General features: G+C 38.4%; 1 long non-coding RNA gene across 1 annotated transcript; it reads right to left on the minus strand.

Annotated features, from left to right (window-relative positions):
• Positions 1-4,382, minus strand: LOC145994301 (uncharacterized). The gene is made up of 3 exons (XR_014442329.1): positions 4,345-4,382; positions 1,747-1,873; positions 1-162 (listed from the first exon to the last, which is right to left on the minus strand). It is a non-coding gene; the product is annotated as an uncharacterized LOC145994301 (long non-coding RNA).
• Positions 4,383-16,032: the final 11,650 nt, after the last annotated feature.

Raw genomic sequence — 16,032 nt, forward strand, 5'->3', positions numbered from 1 at the left:
AATATAAATAATTTATTCAAATCAACCAAGTACATAATCATAATTTACTTTTTATTTATTTTCACTTTACACTTGTTTCTTTGCATTTTGTCAAATAATTACTACATTGCACTTGTGCTTTTTTTCTTCTTAACTTAGGACCCTTCTGCTGGATTAAATCACCTGGGAAGAAGAAATATACCATTAAGGAATTTGATACAAAACCAAATGTAATTGCAACAGCATAAATTTAAAATTTCATTAATTCTCAAGTAACAGAATAACATTGTCACATTCAGTAGTGCGTGAGCTCAGGAGGGGTTTCCCATTGATACAGTTCCCTCAAAAAATAAATACATATGTGGAAAGGTGGCAGAAATTGTCACCATTCCATGAAGGCACATGGTTCCACCTTCTCTACTGGCTACAGTGGAGATGATGTGAACAGTACCATGTTTCAGCTGCCTCACCCCCTCCCTTCCCAGTTACCCAAAGAGTAACTAATTTGAAAAGGTAACTATACTAACTTAGCTACTAAGCCAGCCCTGGTTTATTTCAGTCCGTAGAGCAATGACATGGTATGCCAAAGACCTTGGTTTGTGTCCTGGTAAAGCCTGAATTTTCTTTACAAAAATTTCTACGCAGTACATCTCCTATGTGAACCATGACAATGCAGTTAGTTGGGTGTCTTTACTGCCATGAGACAATTGAAGTCTGCATTATGTCAGTTCAAAACAAGAAGAGAACTTCTTATGTACGTTTTTGCAAGTTTTCATTTTCAGTGTCATTACGAGTATTATTAAAGTGGTTAACAGAAAACAAAACTAAAATTCAAAAAAGCAATGAAACAAGAAATGGAGATACAATAACATGCTGTACTGTAGCCTGCATGTTGAAATGCAATCATGAAAATATGCATTCCATATTTGTTTTTATTTGTAAAATGCCATATATCATCATCATCAGTATTCCACCATGAGTGACACATTTTTAGAGAAGTTCGCAGATTTCATCCATATATTTAATAGAAACATAATCCATAGTTAATGGAAACATGGTCTCCACTTAACGTTTCATGAAATTTAGTGTATAGCTGTGGTAAATTATGGTATCACAGCACTGGTGGGGCCCAACTTTCACATTGCGCTGTGCCTTCATGGCATGGTGCATGAGGGGCTTTACCTTACTTCCGTTCCATGTGGGCCAAATCATATGGTAAACCCAGTACTGCATTCAGTGTTCTAAGGGACAATACTAACATGAGAAATGACCAATATTATGATTAACTAATAAATGGTACAGTGGGATGCACAAGTATTGGGTCAGCAAATTGTCCATAACAATTTTCATTCATATTTCTCTTGCATCTTTCGTGTTTTTAGGGACTGACCTTTTATGTATGCAAGTGCTGGTGTAGAAATTTGCAGCAGCTTGTTTGACATTTTGTTTCATTTTTTTAGGCTCTCATTTCGTAAAACAAGGACAATAAACATGGCGATGGACACTTTACTTTGCAATTCTTATGCATCTCACTGTACAACAAACTACATCCATGCTGACAAGAAGACTCAAACTCGGAATGTTTTGTCATTAAAGTATGGGTCTAGCACTAAAACCACATTGCCACTGACCCAACCACCTGTTTTATGCACTGAATTGATGTGAATATTTCAGGAGAATTAAAAATAATTTAACTACAAACTTGGAGCTTTTTAATTATTATGTGAAAGTTTGTGCAGTGTTCTATTCACACATGATACAACATACCTTTTGCCAAACTCCAATGTGTTGCATGCTTGAAATGGATACTGATATAGCATTCAGGAAGCCAAGCATTCTATCAATTCTTGCTCAATTGAAAGCATAATTTCCATGCATTCTATTAGGGACGATCCTGTAATAACAATAATAAATTTAAGAATCTCATTCAAAATATCAAATATATGAACAAAAAAAAAACTTGCATTCAGTACACGGAAGGGTTATTTCAAAGAATGTCAATTGGCCCACTTTTAAGGAAAGCCCACTCTGACCTTAAATAGTTACAGGAGTTGGTATGATAAATTGGCAGCATAAAAAAAAAACAGGCCCTGTGTGTTAGTATCAATTCAAGTAATTGTTCAATTTCATGACCCACTCTTTCCGCATACAGCCATTCACATGGACAGTAAAGGTAAGGGGATTGAATAAATAGTTGTCAGAACACAAGATTGAAAACTTTCAATAACCTTTACCATGATTTATTTTATTTATCTTTCAAGCTAACTTCCAACCATTGAGTGAGTAACATTTCAAATTTCTTATTAAAAAACTTATTGGATCCATTTCTAATGGGAGGAGGGGTGGGTATTTTGTTGCTTCAGGTTCTAGTTGAAAACATGAAAAGTAACTTACTTGTGGATCTTGTCCGAAAGAGGTTCGAATGCATTTTCTGGGACCTCCCACAGAAATTTTACAGCTCACTACCCATTGGCACAATTCTTGGCATATCTTTTACTTTCCAGACTTAAAATCAGAATTTCTCATAGAAACCTGTAATTAAATGAATTTTGAGCATGAAAACCATAAATTATTAAAAATTTTGTACAGTTTTAAACTTAATGATAACAATTAAACCATAAATTACCTAAATCTAGTGTATTAAACTTATATTGTGTCATTGTTTTGATTACTGGAACTTTAAATCCAAATTTTGTCCAAAATTGTAATTCTTGCGAGAGAAAAATAATTTTAAATCAGTCATAAGATACCTAATTACAGCTAAATATGCATGAATGCTAATTGTTGCAGTCATAAACAGCTTAAACTTGAAGGGAAATACAAAATAACACCAAGAACTAACATCTTCCATGTCAGTACCACTCAGTTTTTATGTAAAGTGTCGTTCTTGGAAAATGCCGCAAAACCGAAGGAATTTTGAATTATTACAAAAATTTTGCTTTTACTTCACATTATTTGCTTAGAACTAGCAGGATTTTAAGTGGATGCTCAATATGTTATGGAACATCCAAATGGTTAATATTAGTGAAAATCAGTGTTGCCATCTAATTTGTTTAGAAAATTCCTCAGTGTTCCGCAGATAAAAATTTCTAAGTTTCAATTTTGTTTTCACATACAAAGTTAAATATGACACATCCAACTTGTGTAAATGTACACTATTATAATTACTCATAAATTTTTATTTTTAACCATTCACTTGACTTTTTGTCAAAATTGAATTTTACTATAATTTTGGGACTTTCAGATAAATTTCGGCTAATTTGTATGATTTTAATTTTCAGTGTACAGGATAGGTGAAGGAAGGGGACAATTGAAGCACACCGTGTCATTTTTTTTCCCGTAAAGCTTTTAAACCCTTCCCTGGAATTATTTATGTGTGGAGGTTCAGGATTAACAGTATCATTCAATCACTACTGATGAAATCCATACAATTTCAGCCAGTACTTTTAGGCTGTTATGCCAGATGAATAGTAAGGTACCCTTGACTTTCTGTACCACCAAGTGAAAGTTTTTGCATTTTTTCTGAAGATTAAGTTGTTTATGTAGCTTTTCTGCTATTTTTAGCTCAGGTAAATGAGTTATGTTGAAGTAAAGTACCTAGTTTCCTTAGCCTTTAGCAGGAAAGCTCGAAGGCTTCGTGCAAGTGCACCCAAAATGTTAATAATAGAAGTCAATAATTGAAAATAAATTTTAATTTTACATTTTAAATGTATTATAAAATAAGGTAAATCAAGCACGAAGGACTGAAAACTCACAAAACCAAAATAGAAGTGTAACTATTGTTAGTAGTGCTAAGTTTGGTGACGTTATCATTTGCACGTATTTTAAGCTATTTGAATGTGCATACACCAATTTTGACCAATAAAAAGTAAAAAGTTGCGAAAGTACTCCGAGATAGGAGGTTTTAAATTTACGTGAGCTGGTTTGGGATCAAATATCGCGGTTGTTTGTCCTTTCCGCGCTTTGAAGCACATTCTATGTTACATAAAACATAAAAACCTGTCAAGTGACAAAAAATTGTACCTCAGAGTCTGTGTTACTAAACATTACTACCATCCGTAACTCGGCAAGTACAAGTTTCTGCTTTCAAAAATTTCTGAGTACTACTTGTAAACAACAGACACGCACTTCATATATCGTTTGTATACTACGTAATGAAAGTGACCGGTATTTGCAGTGTGGTACATGTGATAAAGACATCGATGAATTTATATCTTCCACTACACAGGCAAATTGAATAAATGCACGTGGTTATTGGTTTCGTTGCATAGTACAGCAGTACAATAATAATAATATAGCACTAATAAACTGTGTTACAATGAATTTTCATTCTATTATGTTAAAAAATAAAAACATTATACGTACCTTGAGTTATGTAGATTTACTTTCCACGCAGGCATTCGTAGCACAACCATCGGTAAAGAAGCACAACACAGCAACAAAAACATACGCTTCGGCCATGTTGGCGTGTGAAAGTTGACGAGCGACATAAATGCGCATGCGCGGCTTGGTCTAAAACGGTATGGAAGTATTTTCCGAATCCACGGTCGAGTCCGTAAAATTTTTACGGTAGGATATAGTAAATTTCAAGGTAACTTCTAACAGTGCAGGATACGAAAATGGCGTCTTCGATGATGAACGTTTGCCGTTAAAGTGCTACGAAAATAAGATTTTTTATCGGTTCGTAATCACAATTAGCGCAAAACCATTCACGGATAGCCCCACTGACCATTCTCGGTAAGGTTAGGTTAAGTTAGGTTAGACAAGGCAAACATAATTAAAATTTGGGGTCGAAAAACCATGCACGGGTAGCCCCACAAACCATTGACGGATAGCCCCACGAACCATTCGCGTTAAGGTTAGGTTAGGTTAGGATAGGCAAACATAGTTAAAATTTGGGGTCGTAGTAATATCAGGAATGTATATTTCGTTTTTTAAGTATTGGAAACACAAAATCTTCCAGTAAATAATGAGCAATCGTGCCGATCGCGGACCACTCAAATTCACTTATTTTGCCATTTCTACAGGTGACCCCCAAATTTTAACTTCAAATTCGTGATTAGGAGGCCTCAATTAGTGAGTATGCGAAATATTACAAAAATCGGGGAGGGGTCCTGTATTGTAAATTCGCTCCTTCATTAATTGTGGAAGCACCGAGCAGAAAGATTTGGTAAGTAAATGTGTATATTTTATCTTCTGTTTTGCATGCTCATGAGGAGTTTTTTTAGTCGCTTTACTTGGCGTAGGGACATTTGGTCAGTTGTAGGGAGATTTTGACTACGTCTGTAGGGACATTACCGGAAAATGGTTAGCAACACTGTCGGCTACCAGACGTAGTGAGTATACGCTCATTCATGTTCACTTCTGTTTGCGTTTATCAGTACGCGTGTTATTTATACTGTGTTATTGAGTTGGTGTGCTATAGAGGAACCACAAGCAAAAAAACCTGCGCAGAAGCACATCGCGGCGGCGGCTGCGGGAAAGGGCAGGAGGGAAGGAACATTCAGCCGGCTAACGTCAGCGTTGCCAGGCCTATTGATTTATCGGGAGAATTTCTTAATAAACTATTGCTATGGAACCTCCAACGGCCAGCTCAAAAACACGTTTCCTGCTCATCTTACTTGAACATGGAGGGAGAGGTGGAATGGAACTCCACTCAGCCGTGAAAAGTGCTGTTTGAACTGTGAAATTACACTCAGCCGTGAAAAGTGCTGTTTGAACTTTGAAATTATGTCAAACGATACTCAATTGTGCTGTATTAAGATGGCTGTATTTTATCCCACCCCAAACTCTATTTCTATTTTAGTTATTTTACGTCGCTTTTGTGCCTCTGCGGGTAAGTACGACAATATGGATGAATGAAGAAGTGATGACATGGATGAAGTGACACAAACAACCTCTGACTTCGTAGTGTGGGCAAATTATTATATATATATATATATATATATAATATATATATATATATATATATATATATATATATGTGTGTGTGTGTGTGTGTGTGTGTGTGTGTGTGTGTGTGTGCGGAGGGGTTATTTCTAGCAGATGGGTGAACCCTAGCATAAGCGTTGTTATCTTCAATAATTGAGGAAGACATGCTGTACAATTCACCAATATACGACGTATTTCACATACGTAATTCATTTTCTTATTATGGTGCAGGACGCGTGCCAACCCCTAACGATACCTGTACACCGAACACCAGCAGAAAGCAAATTAATTTGTTATTGTTAGCATTCGACTTGAAATATTGTGGAAAATCTCCGACAAGGAAGGGCGGCACGTTAGCTTAATTTGTGAACACAACTTTCTACGATTTACTGTCAAAAATAGAGGCATGGCAGACCCCTTTGTCGGTGCTGAGAAAGGGCAAACTTGAGGGTGTTTTCGGTGCACCCTTTTAGATTTACCACCGGGATATGCGGAAGAGATGAAAGACATTGGTCGGGTCCCTCGGACGGTTTACTATCTTTTGTTTGAAACACGTCCACTCCTGAAATGGACATGTTTTCTGAGAGGGCAACGCTATTACGGGTTAATATGCCTAGTTTACCCGCCTGATAAAAAAAAACAAAAAAACATTGTTTCCCCCTCGCTGGAAAAAAATCTGCGGACGTTCCCTTGCCCCCAAGTGCGCACGCCTGTGCCACCCCCCAAAGAAAACGTCGTTTATCCGCTACTATTAGATCATTGGATTTTGTAGCAGATCTTCTGCTCTCCCAAGAAACAATCTCCCGACTTTTTCAAGTCTGACCTGGCAACACTGCCCCGAGCACCGACAACGGCAGGGAAGATGCGCGAACGCTTTTGACGAAAGGTTTTTTTCCTTGTGGGCGAACTATAGTGCTTTATTGTGTGTTAATTGTTATTCATTCATTAGTTATTCCGCTAAACAAATATAGTCTTGAACAAAGAGTTTTTATGTACGATAATTACGTCAAAACGAACTCTTGCAGAAAAGTGGTCAGGCAATTACGAGAGACAAGATCTCTTGAACGTAAGAAACGTGTTGTATTGCTGTTGAAGGAGGTCATTTTCAATATCTCTTATAACACACGAGGTTAGTGATCATTGTTTTTACTTTTACGCTTTCGGTTCGCTTTATGCGCCGGGATGCTGTCTTCCCTTTCTGTCAACTGAGGATAAAGTAAGCGATGTCTAATCTAAGATTAGATGTCAGAAATAAGGTGCCAAAAATATTTGTATTTTGGTAGGACACCTTTTCCACCATTGTGAAAAGTGGAAACATTACAAAACAAGTAGTTTCTGTTACGGACTTCCTGTAACGCAATTTGCCGGGACCTGTTACATGAAGGTGCCGCTGAGCGGCCGACGGGCTCGCGGTAAACGACTCAAATAACCTCCCTGTATTTTTTTGAGACAATTCCTTATTTTTTTATTTTTTTAATTTTCCTTCCAAACAGAATACACAATAGTTACTGAAAAGTAGCATATGTATTAAACAAATGTACTCGGATTTATATTTAATCATTACTAATTAAATGGTAACACATGAAATTGAATTTGAGGCTACAAAAAAAATATAGAAAACAGATACAGGCCAATAATTTTTGAATATCACTGCAGTTCACCTGAAGAAAACTTGTCAAATAAGGATTTGCAAGAGCATTTACACTACTAACCACGTCCAATAACTCTAATAGCTTTTTGACACGTTCCTGTTCTTTCTTGTATTCCATTTCCAAGAAAAGAAAAGCCACAAGTATTGCAACACTCGAGCAAAATAAAGTTTAGAACAATACGCAAGTAGGTAGGTGGGGTGCTGATAACTCAGAACGCGGAGATCTTTTGTTATTGTGGACCAGCGCACAACAATCAGGCGACTAAAAGACCTACCCCTCAAGGAGTAAGCAACATGAAGGGAACGGAAAGATAAACATTGTTGCCAACTTATAAAATATTTCTTTAACAATTTTTAGACCTGGGGTATTGTGGCCACCCCACATACCCACTTAAATGTTAAATGAGATCTAATGACGCAACGGACTAAAAAACAGTTCGTAATTCGTGGTAACCGAAATTCGCGTTAACCGATAAAACATCCCTGCCGGGACCAACATTTTGTTCATGATAACCGAGTGTTCGTCTTAAGCGAGTTTGTGTTAACGAGGCTTTACTGTATTCATTTTCTCAACTTTTTTTAACCAAATTTCATTCTATACACACAAGAATACGTGAAAATTCGAAGAGTAAGTACGTAATATGTAAAATTACAATCTGCATCAAATGTATTGGGTGCTACAATCACGTGCATCTACCCTTTAGGCAAAGGTAACAGAGGTACTACATTATTTTACCATCAACAGATCTCCACAATACAAAAACAACAGAAAAGGTTCATAAACCATACACAATTTTTCATTTTCTGTCGGATTTATAGTGTAGTAGAAAATGCTGCTTCTTTGTTTACATTTATAAGTACACAGCATCTGTATAGGAATTCTATAGGAAATGCCAAGAAGACTAAGATCTATAAAATAATAGACGATAACCTCATCTTCACCAACCTTTCTGATAATTATGATCATATTGTCAATGTATAGTTTAGTTATCAATCAGATATCTGGACTGCAAGTTCAATAAAGTTGATATTCTTTCTAATATCTAGTATTATAAAAGTGAAAATTTATTATAGAAATTCGAAGGAACCATAATTTTGCACAAGACTGCGAATCGTAAGAAAGAAAGAAACAAGTTTCTAAACTGAATCTTTTTTGGGTGTGGAATCACAAGAACCGAATCCAGAAGTGGAAGTGAACTGCTTGTTAATTTAGCCACTTTTTCTCTTGTAGAGTTCAAAATGGACGTAAATTCCAGACCATGTACAAATTTCCCTGATAAGCCAAATTCCTTGACATTTCCCTGTTTTTCAGGTTTTCCAGACACGTAGCAACCCTGGTTTAGCACTCTATACGTCGTAATGCGCCCGCTGTCTAGTCGCAACTTAAACTTCTTACATAAGCCGAAAACCAAAACTGCTAGTAGGTAATATAATATACTGGTAGCTATACCTATCGCATTTCGACCACCAGGATTGGTAAACCTGCGAATTGGAAATAGGGAGCAAGCTATGGAATAGCTGAACAACACTCGTGATACCGGTAAGATCGGATCAAAATAAGTTCCTCCATTTTTATCTTCTTTCGTACATTCAATTATTAATTCTGTTGCGAGTCTTCCACCGCTCCAATCTTCTCTTCTTCTAAATAATATTAGTCGTGATTATTTGGTTTAGAAAAGGCAATTTTTTGATTTATGTACAATAAGATCGAGTATATCCAGATGGCGATTTTAACTTTACTAAAACCGCCAGCAACTCGTGAACAGTAGTGCCATCTGTAGGCAGAATCCATAAACACTCCTTCTGACCATGGTGTTGTCTCTGCGTATTCAAAATGAAGTGTCAATATCGGATTTTATCTCAGACTGCATGTCAAATATCAATAACAATAAATTTTATTGGACTTACAGCTTACATGTGGCTGTTTACGCCCAGCTACATGTCAAATATTGTCAAATCTCGTTACAAGGTTGGTATCTACAGGTTTGTGTCCAGATGCTTCGTGGTACTTTTGTGCTGATAACGGAAGTATCCGAGGTTCACGTTGTTACATTACGGCTAAAACACGTACAACCACAATAACAATCTAATGATGAATCAGTAGCTAATATACTGCCCTGTTCGCAGTTGCAAACTACGTGTGTATCCGGTGCATAGATAAACACAGTCATCGCGTCGGAGAGTTTGTATTACTACTACTTATATACCTGAATTTCAACCATTTTTGCCACTTGCCTCATAATACCCTGAATATACATTATATTATGTGTTCCTTACCTGAGTTCCTTCATTTCTATTTTGTCATCTGTTCAGTGTGTCACAGACAACTAGTATCAGAAGGACGAAGTGGATAGACTAAATTGTAGATGCCAACTTGGTAACTAGATTTGCAAATATTTGGCATATAAGCTGAGACAAAATTCGATTTGACCACTTTCTCTTGAATTCTATTTTCTTTCTACCATTTTTCGTAGCGTTTGTTTACTTCCTGTTAGGTTACAGAACGTGTTTTCTCGTTTTGTTTTACTGTACATAATGTGGCTGATTGTAGCTTTGTAATTTTTCACACAATATGTACGTTCCTGGCAACCCTGGAACGCATCGCTTTACGACGGGATATGACGTCACAAATGCAAACAAATGTGTGTGGTTGCCAGCATTCAGGCGACATAACGGGCTTTTTGAACGACTGTAGCGCTGAAATGTTGCACCAACGAGAAAAATGTTACTGAGAAAAGTTGTTTGTTTTGATGTTTTCTATACGTTTCCGTGGTCCGTCGGCGCCATTAAAATGTTCACGCCAATTTTCTGTGAGTGCAGAAGCAACTCCTTCATCACATGTGCCCATACGCGAGATTTTTGGGCATTAATGTATCCATCCAGATGGAACCGTGCCTCATCAGTCCAGTACCAATCATCGAGTTCCTTCGCTTCTTGCGCTACAGATTCCATGAACCAACGACAATAGTATTTTCGGGTATGCAGGTCTTCAGGCAGCAGTTGCTGGACCGCTCTAACTTTAGAGGGGAAACACTTGAGCAACGGCGTGTGTGCACTGCAAATGGACAGCCCGGACTGGCTTGAAAGGCATCGCACTGATTTTCTTGGACTCAGAACATACGCAGCTCGCACATCGGTCAACTTTTCTTCTGTTAACAACGTTGATCGACCGCTTCTAGGTGCGTCCACTACACTGGTCACCTGGAACTTGTCTTAAATCCGCTTGATGGAGGATCTATTCGTACTTCTCTGCGTAGGCTTGATTGATTGATTGATTGATTGATTTAGTTTATTTTACTTCGCGTTTTGTGCTTCTTGGCTAATTTGCGAAGATGGGGATGAGTGATGAAATGATGAAATTGATGAATGGACATTCACAAATAACCAAGCCCGAGCGGGATTCGAACACGGGACCCTTGGCGTCGCAGCGCGGTGTGCTAACCACTTGGCCACAGGGTCCGGGTCTGCGTAGGCCCTCTGGGTCAAAATATAACTGCTGGTGAGTTTCAATATATATACGCCTTCATTTACAGAGCATTCCCTGACATTCGCTACGAGACTCGGCGGCAAGCAGCCCGGCGTCAGAGCTTGTATTTCCCGGTGAACGGGGTCCGCGACAGTCGCTAGAGTTAAAATTACAATTTTCATATTGTGTACTAACCTTGACTACAGAAGGTGTTGAAAATGATGTCCCTCTTCTGCAACACATTCCTGGCATCTCCGAAGGAAATTGACATTTACACGTGCAAGTTCGTCTACTGTAATTCTCCCGATTTCTCGTACAATACTCTCTTTTAACTCACGGATGGTGTGCGGATTGTCTTTGTATACTTTACTTTTTAATTTTTTTAAAATTATTTATTATTTTTAGATTTAAGAATTTTAGCGGCTCTAAATGCTGTGGTTTTTTAAACACCCGTTTCATGTGAGACGCGGTGGATAGATTTTCGATGAGACTGTTTTAACCTTTGTCCTATCTCATCGAGTTTTTTCTCAGTAAGTACACGTGGGTTTCTCTTTCCACTTTTATTGAGAACTGATCCTGTTACTCTAAACTTTTTTACGAGGTTTAATATAGTGGTCCTATGTGGAACGGGAAAACCAGGAAATTTCGTTGCAAAACGTCGTCGCATTTCTCCACAATTCCTCTTTTCGAAATAACACTCGACAAGATAAATCCTTTGTTGTAATGTAAACTTTTGTGGTGCCATATTAAGCCACAATCTTCAACACACGGACACGACACAACACAACTTCCGAGGGAGGATTACACTGGCGTCAGTCTGCAACGTCAACAGAAAGGGAAAGAGAGCGAAGGCAGGGAGAGCGAAAAAAAGAAACAGACTGTAGCGTGCGACTGTCGCGGACCCGTTCACCGGGAAATACAAGCGCTGACGCCGGGCCGCTTGCCGCAGAGTCTCGTAGCGAATGTCAGGGAATGCACTGTATATTAGGTATATAGAAATATGAAAATACATACATGTAATTTGAATCAATTTAAAAACTGTAACAAAAGGTTAAGACAAGAGAGAACTTTTTAAAAAAAATCTGTTTTAATTACATACGAAAATACACTGTTACTACAAAAATTACGATATTGTTAAATGCCCATTTCCAGTCCTCGGCGTTTCTTCATGGAAGCAAGTTCTTGTGAGCTAGTTTGGTCAAGTCTAGTGTTCGGGTCCTATCGCTCCCAGTCTTGTTATTGTGCTTCTCAAGTAATTTCTTGATGAATTCTAGCTTGGAAAATCGAAGTTGCTTCTTTTTTTTTTTTTTACTTTTCTTTTCCGTTTGGTAGAAATGTAAGTAGGGGAGGGCAGCGGCGAAATTCAGTGTTGCCAGCGTATTTTCTTACCTGCCATCTACCTGTCGGTGACGTAATCAATTAAGCAAACTATTCAGCTAATGAAGGTTTTCTTTTAATCTGGTAATCCAATTTCTTCTTTTCTAGTGATTAACATTTTCTGTTTGCAGTTGTAGGGGCATACAAATATAATATGTTCGATTGAAAATATATTTTAACACCGAATTCAAAACTTTGTGTGAATTTATCATTCATACTTCGCCCCCGAAGCTCGTGTTCCCCTCCGCACAGAAGGGGTTGCGGGGGTGCAATTTCCGCCACTTCGGAGGGAGAATCACAAAGACCGATGCCAACGGCGGGATTTGAATCAATCGGTGAGACACTCGAAAATCGAAAGTCTTAACTCACTTTGCCACCAAGCTGATGCCTAATAATTTAGTCTGTAAAGGAGTTTTCAGACAGCAGTGATAAGCGACACGTGTCAGTTTTAAACGAACCTTCAGGAAAAAAATAAACCTTTCGTAACCAAGTGCACCGTTGTGCACGACTTATTCTCGTGTACTAATTTTACACATTGTTGCCTGTTCGTTAAATAAGACCGAAACTATAACAAATCTTTATTTTTTATGTCGATAGATTTCAATTTCTATGCCAAGAGGCTGTGGTTTATGGAGTTAAATACCTTGGTGTAATCAAGGAGTACCTGGAACGAAATGTTACCATTATCCATCCCCTTGCCTATGTCATCAACAACGCTAAATAAAGTAGTTACTGTACTGTGCTGTTTTCTGAAGCCTGATTGATGTGGAGAATAGTGGTCATGCAACATCAGATGGCCTACTAATTGTTCTTTTACTATGCGTTCTATAACTTTAGACATAATTGGTAGTACGCTGATTGGTCTGAGATCTTTAACATCTAGGCAGGCGCGGTTGGCCCTATAGCGCACAGGATCAGTGAAGCCCCAGTAATATACGATAATCACCTCGAGAATGAACAATAAAAAATGTCTTTACCTTTTCACATTATTTCGCTTAAATTTTTACACAATAAGTCATGTATTTGTGTCCGTAACACAGCGAACTCTTTTGCTGAGAAGGAGAAACCGCGAGTCGGCCGCCCTGATACAGACCCTCAGTTGAACCCACACAGGACAGCTCGTGCCATTGTGAAAGCTTCGTGCGGGAGCAGAAGCTCGAGGAGGGAATAGGGCAAAATACATGGAACAGGATACTGCCGAACCTATGTCTCCAACCAACGGTCATGCGCAGTTCGTTCTCTCGAAGAAGCCGCGGCACAAGGCTCCGTTCTTGCCGCTTCCTCCCTTCCAGTGTTGCCCTGTGGGGTTCAAGTTTGAAGCGCACACATTGCATATCCAATATTTTCAGGTTCGATTTCTAGTATGCACATGACATTAGTTGATATTTCTCTTTAATAAATGTAGGACCTGTTCTGATTAGTCGGAATGGACGTCCGGAAGGGGAAAAGGCCCGTCGCACCCCCCCTGAAAATGAATGTCAACCAAAAATTATATATAAAGTGTATATTACACGCATATAATTTAATTTCAGTCACAATAATTTATGGTAATTATTATAAAAGAGTTGCAGTAACTTCAGACTGAAGGAGTTTTTTTTTGCCTCTACTGGAAAAAAAATATCTTCCTTGCTCCTAGCTAAGGACGTACATGATTTTCCAATAAAAAAACACATTTGTCATAAATGTACAATTTATTGTAGTTTCAGCCCTAAATTTATTCGCACATCCCTACTGCAAAACCTTATACTCCCAGATGAAAATATTCTGGACAAACCTTGTAAGCCCTGCCCCCATCCTTTTGTTTGGCGAAGGAAGTCTCTTTGCGGAAACTGAATAATGCACGAGCCGCGCCTGCATCTAGGGAAACAGCGGTTTTTGGTATGGGCGTCACTACGGCCTTTTTCCAATCTTCGGAAAATACCCCTTGAGTTAGAGAGCAGTTTATGATGTGAGTTAGGCTCTTTAGGCAATGCGGGATGCACAGTCTCAACATTTTTAGACTGATGCCATCACAACCTTTGGCATTGGAATGTAGTTTTTTGACCTCTTTCAACGGCAGTTGTCTGCCGTGTTTTATGTGACTCGATCAAGTTCTCGACCTCGGTCGTTTTTGTTTGCTGACAAGCAGAATTTACAAAAAAGTCTTTTATTGCATCCGCATTGAGTACACTTGAAGGTAATTTTTGGTTAAACGTATTAGTAACAACCTCGTCTCGTTTTAATGTCTGCTAAAATGCTCTAGCGTTTTTAACTTTCTGATTAAGAACACAGTCATAATGTGTAACCGATCTTGACGCACCCATTATAAAAGTTGACCCGCCCTCGCTGGGGAAAAAAGGGCGGCAAGAGAAGTTAACGTCTTTTCTAGTGAACGGTTGATGTGCGTTGCAGAGAGGACAGTCCGAGTCAAGCATTGATACGGTTAGGATCCGTGTTACGTTTGTTATTGGTTTCGCGAGCCGTGAGTGAAGTAATGACCATGATCTCTGCCGGAAAGAGATATACTGTCTAAAGAATAAACTGTGAGTGAACTATCGGCCTGTGCAGTATCTCTACCAGAACATGAGAAAAGGTTACTAAAGAAGAGAGGCTACATGTTTATTATGAACCAACGACAGGAGGATTAGAAGATTGAAGACGTCCAACTCGCTATCAGCAAGATTTGTGCTTTCCCCCCAACTCCCCCTAAGTGTTCACCGTTAGTGTTTTACAGCGTGATTATCGCCAAATTGAATACCTAAGTAAGTTACATCGAAGACGTAAGTACTCAGTGAAGTAACCACTAAGTTGGTCTAATATCTCAACAATTCACACCGGAAGCTGACTAATCTGTGTATTCCGGAATCGTTTGTAAACCACAGACGTCAGGTGCCTGGGCCTTTAATAAATATTAATACCGTATTTTTTGTGTAGAAATACTTAAATACTTAAATATAAAAATGCACTGTTGGTCGGTCTCCTTTTGTGTTATTGACGTTGTTCGACGGCAGAATAAAAAATTGCACTAGTAAAAACTAAAGAAAAAAATTGGTGGAATTTTGCGTTTCTCCCGGCATTATTCGCACGACGTTTAAAATATTTATAAGAGAGAAGCGCGTCTTGATCTCCGATGTTAACATACCTCAGGTGAAAGTAATCGCCTATTTTCCAAAATTCTTTTACTTTCTCAGATATCCAAGGAGCAGGTGGTCTTGTTACTGGAAAAGTTTTTACTGGAAAGTGTTTGTCAGCCAAAGCAACAATGTTCCTGATCAAGAGAAAAACGGCTTCATTTACGTCGTGTTTGCTGCATAGTAAGTCCCAATTAATATTTCCCGCGTCTTTGTTAAACTCACATTCGTTAAAGTTCTTAAAGCTTCTGACTTGAACCAATTTGTTATATTTTTTGGTGCAGTTGATTCCGAATGGCATTTCATTTGTACACATCGTTTTGAAAATTATCCACAATTGGTAATACTACTGTGGTAATACAGCACTATACTTGTTCTGTTAGCAAAAGTTACTTGCTGATATGAAGATTGAATTAAAGTCGGGACGCGCTAGCAAGCGGCGTGGAACCACCCACTCTGGTAGCGACGCGCTGTTGCCGGATTGACCTACTTCAGGATTTTTGCGAGCCCACAGAAAC

The sequence above is a fragment of the Lepisma saccharinum genome, chromosome 10 (genome assembly GCF_977018435.1).
Source record: "Lepisma saccharinum chromosome 10, izLepSacc3.1, whole genome shotgun sequence".
Taxonomy (NCBI): Eukaryota; Metazoa; Arthropoda; class Insecta; order Zygentoma; family Lepismatidae; genus Lepisma; species Lepisma saccharinum.